The sequence below is a fragment of the Prionailurus viverrinus genome, chromosome E3, assembly GCF_022837055.1.
Source record: "Prionailurus viverrinus isolate Anna chromosome E3, UM_Priviv_1.0, whole genome shotgun sequence".
NCBI classification, from domain to species: domain Eukaryota; kingdom Metazoa; phylum Chordata; class Mammalia; order Carnivora; family Felidae; genus Prionailurus; species Prionailurus viverrinus.
The window spans coordinates 33165376-33179691 of record NC_062576.1 but is presented as its reverse complement, the minus strand read 5'-3'; the positions used below and the strand labels follow the sequence as shown (position 1 = coordinate 33179691).

The 14316-nt window shown below is 53.1% G+C and overlaps 1 protein-coding gene across 3 annotated transcripts in view; it reads right to left on the bottom strand.

The window, feature by feature from the left end:
* TEKT5 (tektin 5) overlaps positions 1 to 14316 on the bottom strand; it is a 73770-nt gene that overhangs the window by 19307 nt on the left and 40147 nt on the right. For all 3 annotated transcript variants that reach the window (XR_007147800.1, XR_007147798.1, XR_007147799.1), the window contains exon 9: positions 13738 to 13802. The gene's annotated coding sequence lies outside the window, so the exon portion shown is untranslated. The remainder of the gene's footprint in view (positions 1 to 13737; positions 13803 to 14316) is intronic.

Below are 14316 nucleotides of genomic sequence, written 5' to 3'. Positions count from 1 at the left end.
CTTGAGTTTTAAGACCAGGATCAACTACATAATTTTCAGGGCCCAGTGGAAAATGAAAATGCAGGGTCTCTGGCTCAAAATTACTAAGAATTACAAGATCATGCGCAGGCGGAACATTAAATCAAGTGCAGGGCCCTTGTGAACTTAGGGCCTCGTGAGATTGCACAAACCAAAAGGACAAAGTCAGAATCTAGGATGCCAAACACCCCCCTTCCCCCTCCCCTGGCCCAGCCTGCTCCTCCCCATCCAGATCAGGAATACAGTGACCTCCTGACTCTGAACACACCTCGCCCCTTCAGACCTATGGACCCTCAGCCCAGATGTAACCCCTGCACCCATTCTGAAGCAATGCTTTGCTGCCTCCTTTCTTTTCATATCCTGGACTGACCAACGATTTCCAGGGGGCTTCCTTTCTGGACCCACCCAAGCTGGGGGGCCAGGTTTGGTAAGGGGAAGGACAGAGAACTACGAGTTTTTCTGGGATCCTTACTTAGTGCTTGGCTGAGAATCCCTGGCCCATACAGTGCCCACCCTCAGTCACCCAGTTGGCCACTCACAGCCCCTACTCCAAGGAGTTAGGGCTGGCCGGAGACTCCCAAGGTTTTCGGTTGTGTTGTTTTGTTTTGTTTCGACCTCTGGGAGCCTTGTTTACCAGGCCTGGCAAAGTCCAGGGGCTCAGCTCACTCTGGTCCCTCCCGGCCCTGTCCCAAAGGTCACCACCCAGGGGCCCTTGGCCTTTGCGGCACTCTCAGGGCTGCCCTCGGGGATGCGGGATGCAGGCGTGGAAGAGGGGTGCCTACTGGCACAGGCACTGGCATAGGCAGCCCCGAGTGCCCAGCCTAAGGCGAGTCCCAGCAAGTGTGGGCAGGAAGCAAACAAGCCTTTAGTGTCAGGCGGCCCGCCAGGCTCTGAACGCGCCCCCTTGGTCCTGGGGGGTGGGGTCTGATAGCAACCCCTCGGGGGACTGCAGGGCAACCCGCCCCCACAGCCTGTCCCCCTCCGAGCCTGACCCCCTACACCCGCCCCTGTTTTGCACACCCATCCCTCCCAGGCTGCGTCAAGGGGGAGGGACTCCCTGCAGGCCTGGGTGCCGGCCAGCTGGGTTTTGATCTGGAAGATACCACCCATCCCAGCCTGGGCAGGGCACTGGGAAAGCCTCTTGCTCCTCCGCCTCTTTCCATTCTCTGCCCCCTCAGAAATGAACCTCCCAGGCGTCCTGCCAAGCTCAAAATCCTGAAATGCAGGCAGCTGCCTTGTGGGGGCTGGCTGCAGGGTGGGAAGCCAGGAAGGGGGAGAGCTGGGGTGGGGCGGGCTCCCTCTGATGCACCGTGATCCCTCCCCCTTACCCCTCCACTGCTGCATCAGACAGAGGGGCCCCCGTTCTGCGGCAGTGGCGATGTTTTCAGAACCCCAAATCCAGAGCTCGGTGCTCGCAGGAACACTGGTGGGCAGAGAGGGCTGTTTGAAATCCGGGACCCAGCAGGGTGGAAGGCAGGAAAGAGCTGTTCGGATAGGGAGCTTGACACTTGGCAGAGGTAAGGAGGGAGGGAAGGGAGAGGAAGCGAGCACAGGGCACCAAATCAAGGGACTGTCTCTGCCCAGCAGCTACTGGATTGCAAGAGCGGACTTGTGTAATCCCAGAACAGGGCCTAGCATCATAGGGGTGCCAAAAATGCGGACCTTAATGATTGTTACTATTCTAATTGTTGTTACCCTGGCCTGGTTCCTCGGTTCCCCACAGGTGTGAACGGTTCGTTGGTCTCCGCCTGCGTTGGGGGTACGATGCCTTCCCAGGGAAGGGGGAGGGCTTAGCCTCAGGATGGTCTCGAGGACACTTCTGTCCTCTACCGGGGCCTCAATGGCAGAGGCCGGCTCCCGCTGCCTCTATCTCGGACCCCAGCGTGGGTGTGTTAATGTCCACTCTCCCTCAGCTCATGTCCCCAGGGGTCTGTCAATCTCTGTGGGCTTCTCCGGGTGAGCTAGTCTTGTGTAGACAGGGCAACAAGTACACTTGGAATTGAATTAAAGTTGGTCACCGGAACTAATTCCATTCATTCTGCAGTCATCCATTCATCTGACAAATATTTCCCAAGGCCTGTCACCTGCCAGACGCAGTGCAGGAGGTATGGTGGTTAAGAATTGAAGAAAAACATGGTGCCCATCTCCTGGCACGGAGTCGACCAGGGGTGCAGGCAGCGACCTCCCACGGTGATGGACCAAACCACCCGAGGGGCGCAAAAAACAGCACCCTGTTGGGTTCTGATGCCGGGGCTGGGGATGGGCCCAGGAAGCTGCATTTTTAAAAGAACTTCACATGATTCTCCTTATTGAGATAGTTTGGAAACACTGCCCCAAAAGAACAGGGATTCTTTTTATTTTTCCTTAGGGAGAGAGAGGATGTGCGCTGGGGAGCAGGGCAGAGAGAGAGAGAGAGAGAGAGAGAGAGAGAGAGAATCCTAAGCAGGCTCCACGCTCCGCAAGGAGCCCGATGACACAAGGCTCGATCCCACGACCCTGGGATCATGATCTGAGCCAAAATCAAGAGTCAGGCACTCTACTGACAGACACCCAGGCGCCCCGAAACAAGAATTCTCAACAGAGCTAAGCACTGGGAAGGAAGGGAAGCCGAGAGGGCCCTGCGGGGGGCTCCTGCTGTCCTGATGAGCTGACTGAGAGCTGGCCACTGAGGCAAAAGGCTGGTAACTGGCTGAAGGAGGGAACAGGATGTGCAAAGGCCCTGGGGGGAAAGTGGGAGGCCAGTGTGGCTTGAGCTCAGGAGGAAGGCGGAGCTGGAGAGGTGGAGCAGAGTGAGGGTTGGGGTTGGGGGCACCCTAGGAGCACTGGGGAGCCCTGAAAGGTTTTGGGCAAGAGATGCCAACATGATTGGTGTTCGAAGGATTTTTCCTTCAGCTGATATGCACGCTGAGCCTTACAGCCAGATTGGCAAAATCAGGCTTCTCTCGAAATTCCCTTCTCCTGTGGGGCGCTCTAGAGGGAGGAGGGGGAGCCCAGGTAGCCTGGAGGCCAGCCTCGGCAGACAGGAAGCTTTAGACTTGGTTTTTGCTCCCACCTTGGGAACCCACCCCCAGGAGGGAGGCTCTGGAGGGAGGAGTTTGTTTTCCAGTCCCACTGCCAAGATCCACCCCCTGGCTCCCTAGGCCCTCAGAAGCCGGTGCCAGGACCAGCCAGCACCCCATTCCACCCACCTCCTCTGCCCCCCCCCGGGATCTCCTGCCAAGATGCTAAGAGAGCACAAGGGGAACACAGAAAACCAGACCCTCAGCCCCGCAGGACACGCTTTTCCTCATCCATGTACCTACCTGACTGAGCCCCTTCTCCCACCGCCTCAGGGCCTGCAGTGTGGCTGGCAGCCAGGAGCTGGGGGGTCCCAGCCCCTCCTCAGCCCTGCAGAAGCCAGTGGGTAGGGAGGAGGCACTTGGGGAAGGTGGGCAGTGCCCACGAGGAGTGGGCTGCCAAGGGTGGTTGGCACTGAGCTGGCCTGTACCCTGTGTCCATTCAGGGACTCGGCAGAGGGGGGCGTGGCGTGGCTCATGGGGCGGGGCTACAGGCTGGGCCTTATTTGCATACAACCATGAGGGGTGGGGCCAAGGCTCAATTGTCTTCATCTGCCATCTCCCTACCTGCACAGTAGCCACACCCACGTCTCCACTGCCTGTCCAGCATCTTTGCTTCTCTGGACCAGTTAAACGTGGAGGGAGGGCAGGAATGACCCCCCCCCCCCCCCCATCCAGTGAACTGATGGAAACGCTCCTGGGGCCATTTCTGGGCAAAGCCAAGTCCCCTGGGATTTGTGAGAAACCAGGATGTGGAGGCAAGGTGGGGACGCACCAGCGTTTTCTGCTCCTTCCATCCCAAGGGTGATTCACCCCCTCCAATCCCTTCCTGGGGGCTTCAAACCCGCTCCCTCCCCTCTTGTCCCAGAGGCAGCAGTGAGGACCCCCTCACCAAACTTACTGTGTCCCGTATGCTAGCTAGCAAGTCCTTTGAAGGCCCCATCCCCCCGGCCCCTCCCCCCTTTCCAGCCCCAGAGCTCTCTGGGTGGTGGCAGGAGGTCCCTGACCGACAGTGGACAAGCAGGGCCAGCTAGCCAGCCCCTGCTGTGTGCCAGTCTCTGCGGCCTGCAATTCATGTACCTTATCTCACATAACCCTGGCTGAGCCCCTGTGAGTAGAAACCATGAGAACACTGTCCCCACTTTACAGATGAGGAAATCAAGTCCCGGGGCACTGAAGACACTTGCCCACAGTCACCCAGACAGTGAGCTGGAGAGCGCAGATTTAAACCCAGGCAAAGGGGCTTTGGACCCCTTGCAGGGAGTGCTTTTAACCCTCATGCTGACTCCACCTGGCCTGTGGGGAAAGGGGAAGAGGGTGACAGGAGACAGAAGCCCAGAGCACCCGGCGAGGCGACTGGGGGCAGGGCGAGGACCAGGTAAGGCAAGCCAGGAGCAAAGGGTCAGGAGGCCCTTGGTTCCGGCACGCGTGGACCTTGTCCTGGCAGGCCCCTGAGCCCAAAGGGCCTCCTTACACTCACGTGTGTGTATCAGTTTATTATGTAAAATGTCAAGATATTTTCCAATTTTTCCATCCACACGTTTTCTTACATCTAATGGAAATGTTCCAGAGTCCACACAGACATTTACTTAGGGAGGAAAATGTGGCTGGAAGGAAGGAGAGGCCACAATTCCTTCTCCTTCTCCGTCTTGGCTAAAACCGAGGTGAAATTCACACACCATAAAATTCACCGCCTCAAAGTGCACCACTCAGGGGTCTCTCCCACCTCCACTGTGTTATGCCGCCACTGCCTCTGCGGGCTCCACATTTCACCGGCTCCAAAGGAGGCCTGTGTGCCCATCGAGCGGTCCCCCCCACCCCACCCCCTTCTCCCCAGATCCCTGAGAGTGAGGCGCACCTGGGAGGGAGCCCCTGCTCGCAGTCCTGCCCTGCTAGGGCGTGAGGGTTCCCTGCCTGCTTCTCAGTGCCCTATCAGGATGACCCCTTATTGGGACAGCAGGCCACACACCCCTTGGGAAGGCCAGTTCCCGGACTCACAACCTCGGCTGATGGGTCTCCTTTATCTTCTGAGACCACCAACAGCCTGCGGCACTCACTCCCGCCCTCCAACCCCACACACCCTGCCGGGCCTAAACCCGCCAGCCATGTGGTGGGGGGGGGGGGAGGAGTGGCGGTGCCAGCCTGGATGCCCCCCACTCAGGCTATCCTGGCCTCCGCTCCCCACGGGTGCCCACACCCCTGCCTGCTCCCACAGGAGCGCCAGGAATCCCAAGCAGCTTAGTTGGGTGGGGAGGAGGGAAGGACCAGCTGTCTTTGGGACACAGAATTCCTCCCTGGAGCCTGGCTGCAGTCAGTCACATGGCACCGGAGAAGGTACAGCAAGAGGCTTACAGTCCAGCCCCCAGCCCAATAGAGAGATCAAGAATGTTCTGTGTGTGTTTTTAGGGGAGGAATAGAAGGACTTCACATAGTTCCTTCGGAATTTTAATTGTGTGCTTTGAACCTGCCTCCCATTCCTTCCCCTCCGCCCTCAGCCTTCGTGAGGGGGACACTTGTCAAGAGTGCCCCGGGAACGACGGGAGCAAACAGCCAGGACTTTGTGTGATGGTGACGCACTGGCATTTCTGGGCAAGACAAACACGCAGCCGCCTCCCTCCCAGGGCCTTGTGGCCTGATGCTGGCTGCTGTGTGTGTGGAGGGGGGAGCATCAGCGGGGAGCCCCCTGGGGGTTGGGTAGGGCCAGCTCGTCCTGTGTCACTGCAGGCAAGTGACCTAGCCTCTCCGTGCCTCAGTTTCCTTGTCTGCAGGAACTCTAAAAGATGAGAGTGGAATGACTTGAGCCAGAGGGGGAGACATCTGGCATCTCACGAGCATCAAAAGGTGATGTTCGATTATTATTACCGACGTATGTTAGCCAAGGAGGAGAAATGCTGTTCCCCGGGCAGCCGCTGGGTGAGTAAGGCTGTGGGAGCCTCTCTTCCTGCGGGACTGGCCTTTGCCAGTAGTCTTGCCAGACCCCTCCGGGACTCTCGGTCCCCCTCATTAATACCTGGCCTTTACGTGGGAGGCTGTGGTCAGCGGTTCAGACCCTGAAGTCACACAGCAGGGCTGAAGTCCCGTCTCGGCACTTCACTACTGTCTGTGTGACCATGGGCAAGTTTCTTAACGTCTCTGTGCCTCTATTTCCGCTTCCATAAAATGACATAAATAGAACCCATGTTTCAGGGCCGAGCAATGATTAAATGGGACAGCACTTGGAGAAACTGTCTGGGACAGAGCAGTACTCAATACATGCAAGCTGCCATTTCTTTCTTTTCTTTCTTTCTTTTCTTTCTTCCTTTCCTTTCCCTTTCTTTCTTCCCTCCTTCCTTCTTCCTTTTCTTTCTTCTTTCCTTCCTTCCTACCTTCCTTCCCTTTCCTTTTCCTTCCTCCTTCCTCCTTTTCTCTTTCTTTCTTTCTTTCTTTCTAAGAGGAGTGCTTAGTGGGAAATTTATATTTATATTTATTTTTAAATGTTTATTTATTTTGAGAGAGAGAGAGCGAGCACCAGAGGGGAAGAAAGAGAGAGAGGGAGAGAGAGAGAATCCCAAGCAGGCTCCATGATGTCAGTGGTCAGCCCAGAGCCCGACACAAGGCTTGAATGCACGAACTCTGAGATCATGACCTGAGCTGAAACCAAGAGTCAGACACTTCACCAACTGAGCCACCCAGATGTCCTATCTGAAGTACTAGTTTAAACACTGTTTGAGATGTATGATGTATGTTTTCTGCCCATGTCTTGATGCTCGTGCGGGCTCAAGGAACTCCTCCTGGCAATGCTGAGGCTTCCCTGGGGTCCTCACAGAGGGCAGGCTTATTTATGCTGGGGGCACTGAGGAATGGAGAGGTTGGAATGGCCTGGGCTTGGTGAGTGAGGAGAGAGGAGGGGCCAAGGCTGTGGAGGGAGGTGGGGGCGATCACGCATTCGTGTGGAGTGCAGTCGGAGGCCTGGGTTTCACTAAAACCGCAGGGGGAGGGACAGCAGACTACTCAGCAATGACAAGCAACCAGCTATGGACGCACACAAACGGACGAATCTGTTCCGTCATGATGCTGAGCGCAAGAAAGCAAAAAAGAGGGAGAGTACAGAGCATATGACTCCACTTTCATAAAATCCTAGAAACCACAAGCTAGTCTATAGTGATAGAAAGCAAATCTGTGGCCCGCTGGTTGAGGGGGAAGGATGACGGTGGGGGGCGGGGGGGGGGGCAGCACTTGTCAGGGTGATGGGTTCATTCGCTATCTTGGCCGTGGCTGTGGTTTCTTGGGTGAATACGTGTGTTAAAACTGATCGGGTTGAATTCCCTAAATACAGGCAGCCTGCAACTGCTCACACCCTTCCCTGAGGCTGGGGGAGGCCTCTGGGGGGGACTCAGGGGAGAAGGGAAGAGGTGTGGGATGGCTGAACGGACCTGGGGAGGGGTCTGGGTTGGAGCAGCACTTGGAGGAGCTGCCCAGGCTGAGCTAAGGGCGGCTGATCCCCGTGGAGCAGGTGGAGCTCAGCTTGAGGGAACAGGAGTAAGAGAAAACCCCGCAAATTCACTTTTTCAAGAGACGGGTGCACACTTGAAGCCCATTTTTAAAAAAAATCTCACTGGACTCCTCAGGGAGACAGTATGGTCTCCCCCTGGGATGCTGACAGCCAGCTGAGGACCTGAGTCCTGTGAAGATAGGACTTGGCCTGGTGTGGTCCCTGCTGGGGCCCCGGACAAGTGTTGGCATGTTCCAGATGCTCGGGGAGTAGGTCAAATGAAGGTGTGAATGAATGAATGAATGAATGAATGAATGAATGAATGAATACAACCTCCTATGGAGTAAGGCAGCTTCCAAGGGTGGCCCTCCTGTGCATCCTAACTCCCAGCCAACTTCATTCCCAGACCAGATGGTGGTCCAACTCTTGGAGTCTTCAAGGTCACCCTCGGCAAAGACAGACCCAGTCTGACCCCTCCGCTGTCCTACGGGGGCAAGAAAGTGGACAGAGACCCCTCAGCAGGGTTCCCACCAGCAGGCCCAGGAGTTCCGAAGAGAGTGAGAAGCAGTGGTTTCAACTCTAACTTGCTGTGTGACCCTAAGCAAGTCACCGTGCCTCTCTGGGCAGGGCTTTCTCTTCTCAAGAAAAAGGGGTTGAAAGTGACACCTGGGGAGGCCCTCACTAGCTCCATCCGTTCACTGGCCCATCCAGTCATTCAAGAAACACCCTGTGGTTCTAAAGCCTTTGGGATCACCTTTGTTAACCAGAAAATGAAAAATCCCCAGGACTCTTGCATTGCTGTTGAGGTTTTACTATACTTTTCCTGGACTCGGCTTTGCCGAACTAGTGAAACAGGACTGGGAAAGAGAATACACGAGAGCGTTCAAGTTCGTAAGCGTCTGGCCTCCTGCAGCTCTAGCCTTTGTGTCTTAGACCCCATGCTCCTTTTAATGCACCCTGAGTGGGAACCAGACCACAAGGCTAGTCGCTTTGGGTGTCTGGCCCAATGATAAATGATAAAACGATGCACACGGGGGGAAGCGAGGTATGGCAGGAAGTCAACAGGACAGGAGCCAAGCCCCGTGGTCCCCACTCCAAATTGGCTTCCTCTGCAGTCGTGTGACTCTACGTGAGGTCCCTTTTCTTCTCTAGCCCCTGGGTCTCAGTTTTGTAGGCTGGATCAAAGGGTTTTTCAGGAAGCGTCAACAACCAAGAAGTAGCAAATCAGCTCCCTAAGTGGTCAGCAGGCAAGATATGGGGTGGGGGTCGGGTGGGGAGCAGGACCAGTGTGTGGCAATAGGGAGCAGTGGAGACTGTGCTCCCAGCTCAGAATATCAGCCACACAGGGGAATGTGGGTGTGGGGTAGTCAGATAAGCCTGCCTTTAAGCGAAGCCCCCAAAATACATTTTAATGCAGAATTTATTATTTAAATGTTCGTAATGAGTTCAATACATTTTTGAAGGCTTCCTACAAATCGAGACTCAGGTCCACGCCCATCAGCCTTGCCACCCCCTACATCTGGAATCCTGTCTCCTCTCTTGTGGCCTCTCACTTTGTCTCCAAAGTCTGCTGAATTTCTAGCACAAGCCTGGTCTTCTGAAAGATGCTAAAATGCTGGATTAGTCCATGGGGGCAGGAGAAGGCCTCGATGGTGGGCACACGCATGTGCGCGCGCACACACACACACACACACACACACACACACACACCCCATTCAGGGAGTGGTATGTCCCCTGGAGCCAGGAGGGATGGGGAAAACAAGTCGATCGGGAGACCCCCCTCCCCCCCGAGTTCTCCCAATTTGTCCCCAGGCCTGGCAGGGAGCCAGCACTGGGGGTTCTCTCTGGGATTTCCCACCCGGGCTCCCGTGGGGAGACACCCTGCGAGGCTGCAGTCAGCGTTCCAGCTTCTGAGGGCCACACCGTGACCCCACGTCACGGGGCTCTGGTGTTGCAAACAGAAGATGGACTGGAAGGCTTACCTCCCCCCCCACCCCCGGTCCAAACGCAACTACCCTTTCTCCTAAAACTCAGCCACAGGCCACAGTCCAAGACGGATATATATACATTTGCATGTGCTTTTTGGCCATTTATGATTCTCTAAAGAAAGTGTTTATGGGACACACGCTATGTGTGGGGACTGAGCGTACAGAGGTGACTAAAATCTCAGGGTGTCGCTGTTCCTCCAGTACACCTCACGCCCCGTCACTCTGCCAAAACCAATTCTTACAGTTCATCCAAAGCCTCCTGGCACCAAGTCTGGCAGTCTGTCTTTTTTTCTTATTAAATTTTTTTTTTTTAGTAGAATCCGAAGCAGGCTCCAGGCTCCGAGCTGTCAGCACAGAGCCCGATGTGGGGCTCGAACCCATGAGCCGTGAGATCGTGACCTGAGCTCAAGATGGACGTCTAATGGACTGAGCCACCCAGGCACCCCAAAATGTTCTTTTTTAAAAAAAATGTTTATATATTTATTTTAACAGAGAGAGAGGGAGAGGCAGTGAGCAAGCACACAAGCAGGGAAGGGGCAGAGAGAGAGAGAGAGAGAGAGAGAGAATCCCAAGGAGGGTCTGTGCGGTCAACACGGAGCCAGACTTGGGGCTTGAACTCACGAACCATGACATCAAGACCTGAGCTGAAATCAAGAGAGGATGTTCGATGGACTAAGCCACCCAGGAGCCCCTTATTAAAAAAATTCATGGGGAGGGTTGATGGGGGGTGGGAGGGAGAGGAGGGTGGGTGATGGGTATTGAGGAGGGCACCTTTTGGGATGAGCACTGGGTGTTGTATGGAAACCAATTTGACAATAAATTTCATATATTGAAAAAAATAAAAATAAATAAAAAAATAACAAAATTATACCTTCTTATGATGTTAAAAAAATAAAATAAAAAATAAACATGTTCTTTGCAAAAAAAAAAAATTTCATGGGGCACCTGGTGGCTCAGTCAGCTGAGCGTCCGACTTCGGCTCAGGTCATGATCTCACGGTTCACTGAGTTTGAGCCTCACATCGTACTCTCCACTGGCAGCACAGAGCCTGCTTCGGATCCTCTGTCCCCCTCTCTCTTTGCCCTTCCCTTGCTTGTTCTCTCTCTCTCTCTCTCTCTCTCTCAAAATAAATAAAGTTAAACAAACAAATACATAAAATTTAAACATTTCTGAACAACGAGCACACCCAACATCACTCATCAGCAGGGAAATCAAAACCACAGGGAGGTACAACCTCACCCCATGAGGATGGGTACCATCAAAACCCCAGAAAGTAACAAGTGTTAACCAGGATGTGGAGACATGTGAACCCTTGGGATGGGATTGGTGGTTCCTCAAAAGATTAAAACTAGAATTACCATATGACCTAGTAATCCCTCTCCTGGGCACATATATACCCCCAAACAAGTGAAAGCAGGGTCTCAAAGAGATAGTCGTACACCCACCCACGTTCATTGCTGCGTTACTTATGGCAGCTAAAACACGGAAGCAACCTGAGCCTTCATCGACAGACGGACGCGTAAGCAAAATGCGGTCTATACATACAACGGACTGCCATCTGGCCTTTAAGAAGGAGGAAAGTCTACAATGTGCTTCAACACAGGTGAACCTCGAGGATATTATAGTAACTGAAAGAAGCCAGTCACAAAAAGACAAATAATGTACAATTCCGCATGTATGAAGTAGACTCATCAAAATCATAGAGGCAGAGAAGCGCTTGGGTGACTCAGTCAGTGAAGCGTCCGACTTCGGCTCGGTCATGATCTCACGGTCCGTGAGTTCAAGCCCCGTGTCAGGCTCTGTGCTGACGGCTCAGATTCGGATTCTGTGTCTCCCTCTCTCTCTCTCTGCTCCTTCCCCATTCGCGCTCTGTCTCTCTCTCTCAAAAATAAACATTAAAAAAAATCATAAAGACAGAAAGTAAAATGGTGGCTGTTGGGGGCTGGGGGGGAGCTGGTGAGTTAGTGTTTAACGGCTATAGAGTTTCAGTTTCACAAACACAAAACCAAAGCACGACTCTTCAGAGAACTGGATTATTCTAGGTATAGAGCAGGAAAGAAAAAATCAAGATGAGCCTAAAACATCTTGTAGGGCCAGAAAGTAAGGAAGTGCTCAAAGATCGGAAGGCGGGGGGGGATGTCAAAGGCTCACAAGAACCAACCTGAACGAGCTCCCAGTGGCCAAGGCAGGAACAATTGGAGAGGCACAGTAAATGACGTATTATTAGGTCATAAGCCAAAGCATAAAACCAACATCCCTGAGTGCATGGACCCAAATAAACGATAGGATAAATAAGGCCGAAAGGGCATACTGAGGAAAGAATTACAAATGATGTGTGTAGATACTCTCCCTCCAAGATGGCGGCCTAAGTCCCCCTGCCCTCCAGTGTGGGCTGGGCTTAGAGACTTCTAGAGAATGGGAAGGAAAACGCAGTAGCACATGGTGGAGACACCTGGCGGGCACCACCCTCTGCGAGGAATGGAGTCACCATCACCGGAGTCGTCACCCACCACGTGGATGTCACAAAAGCCCCGATGTGAGGGGACGAGACAGGCACTCAACCTCAGTGGTCTCTCCCCGCCCCCAAAACATGTAATGCCAGACTCGTCGTGAGAAAAACATCAGACAAACCCCAATTCAGGGACATTTGACAAACACCTTCAAGTCCCCACAAACACGAGTACTCTTCAAAATTGTCAAGGTTACAAGAAACAGGGACCACCTGAGAAACTGTCATAGAGGGAATTTTAACAACTAAGTGCAATGTGCTCGGGGGGCCTGGGTGATTTCGGTTCAGGTCATGATCTCACAGTCCGCGAGTTCAAGCCCGGCGTTGGGCTCTGTGCTGACAGCTCAGAGCCTGGAGCCTGCTTCTGATTCTGTGTCTTCCTCTGTCTCTGCCCCTTCCCACCCCGTCCACATCTCTCAAAAATAAGCATTAAAAAAATTTTTTTTCAAATGCAAAGTAGTAAGTACCCTGGGTCGGATCTTAGGACAAAAAAAGTCTGAACTGCAGAAACAAATTCTGGAGTTTAGTTAACAGTAACACACTAATGTTAATTTTCTAGTTTTGGCAAACGCACCTTAAGGACAGTTAGGTAAGATGTCGCCATCAGGGCAAGGCAGGTGAGGGGTACACGGGAACTCCCTGGGTCCTCTTAGAGACTTTTCTATAAATCCAAAGCTAGCGCAAAGGAAAGTCTATTTATAAAAGCACTTCCTCCTGATTAATAAAGGAACACATGTTCACTGCGGATAATTGTTCATATAAACAAACAAGAAACCAGCGCTTGCTTAGCATTGACTGCGAACATTCCGGTGCGTTTCAACAGTCTGTTTTCCTGTGCACTTTTGGCACAATTGAGGATAGGTTAACACCACCATCTTGTGCTCTGGGCTTTCAGCCTTAGAAGCACATTCCCTCCGTATTCAAGCGTTTCGCATTTGCCATTGTTTACGTAGCTACACCATATTCCACGCCTTGGCTGTGCCTGCTTGGCTGCTCTCTCTGCCGCTAGATAGAACAATTTTCAGAGGTCTCTTAGAGCAAATTAGCCATGACGCGTACATCTGGGTCTGCATTTGGGATAGCTTTCTAAAGAGAGTCTTAACAAAGACGTTCGTGAGTGGAAGGGCGTAGGTATTTTTAAGGCTCTTGACATTTGTTGCCAATTTGCTTTCCAAAAGCATGACACTCAAGGGTATCCGGGCCAGCGGGATACTTAGAACACCTGCTTCTAAAGGGCTTTCTTTACCCCCACGCTTGCCTGTCCATCTGCAAGCCCCTGGACACTGATTCCCCTGGATGCTGTTTGCCCCTCTCGGTGCTCCCTGTTCCCCTGTGTCCTCTCTCCACTGCAGCCTCGAATTCCAGCAGTGCATCTCTGTCTCACTCTCAGGACCTCCGTACCCCGGCCCGTCTCTTCCGGAGGCTTTGGGTATCGCCCCGGTCCCCAGACGCAGCCTCGGTTAACCTCTCTGTTGCGCTCCGAGACCACATTCCCAACTTCCCTCCCCTCTTGACTCCTCGGCACAAGGAATTATTTCTAAAACACCAGCCTGCTCACTTCACATCCCCACATTAAAGATCCTACGGCCTCCTGCCTGCAGGAGGGCCTTCTTAGATCCGTGCATTCAAGGCCTTAAACAGCATCGAAACTCATTAGTAGAAAAAGGGACTCTGTCCTCTTTCAAGCAAGCTTACCTCAAGGACAGTCTCCACAGGATGGTAGGTCGTCTTTAACACCTCTTTAGGACTTGATCTCCTTTCTAGAACAAAAGGAGAGACACCTTGAGACAAGATCACCTTGGGCGGACAATACTTCCTGAGCCAACATCATTAGCAATATTTTGTTTTGCTCCACTCTGGGCACAGGCTCCTGTCTACAGTCATGCCACAAATTTGCCTTTGAAACAAATCTAAGTTGTTTTTTTTCTTTTAAGTGTAACAATCTAAAAGATAGAGTGAATAGGGGCGTCTGGGTGGCTCAGTCGATTGAGCAATCGACTCTTGGTTTTGGCCCGGAACATGATCTCATGGTCGTGGGATTGAGCCTTGTCAGGCTCCACGCTGAGCAAGGAGCCTGCTTGGGATGCTCTCTCTCCCTCTCCTCTCCCTCTGCCCCTGTCCCCCACTCCCTCTGTCTCTGAAATTTAAAAAAATTAAAAAAAAATTTTTTAAAAGATGGAGTAACAGTAAGGGTGGTGCTTGGTCACGGCAGACTGAGCAGGTGTTACTTTTACTCCAAGTGTGGTCCCTGGATTATCAACCCCACGCGGCTGT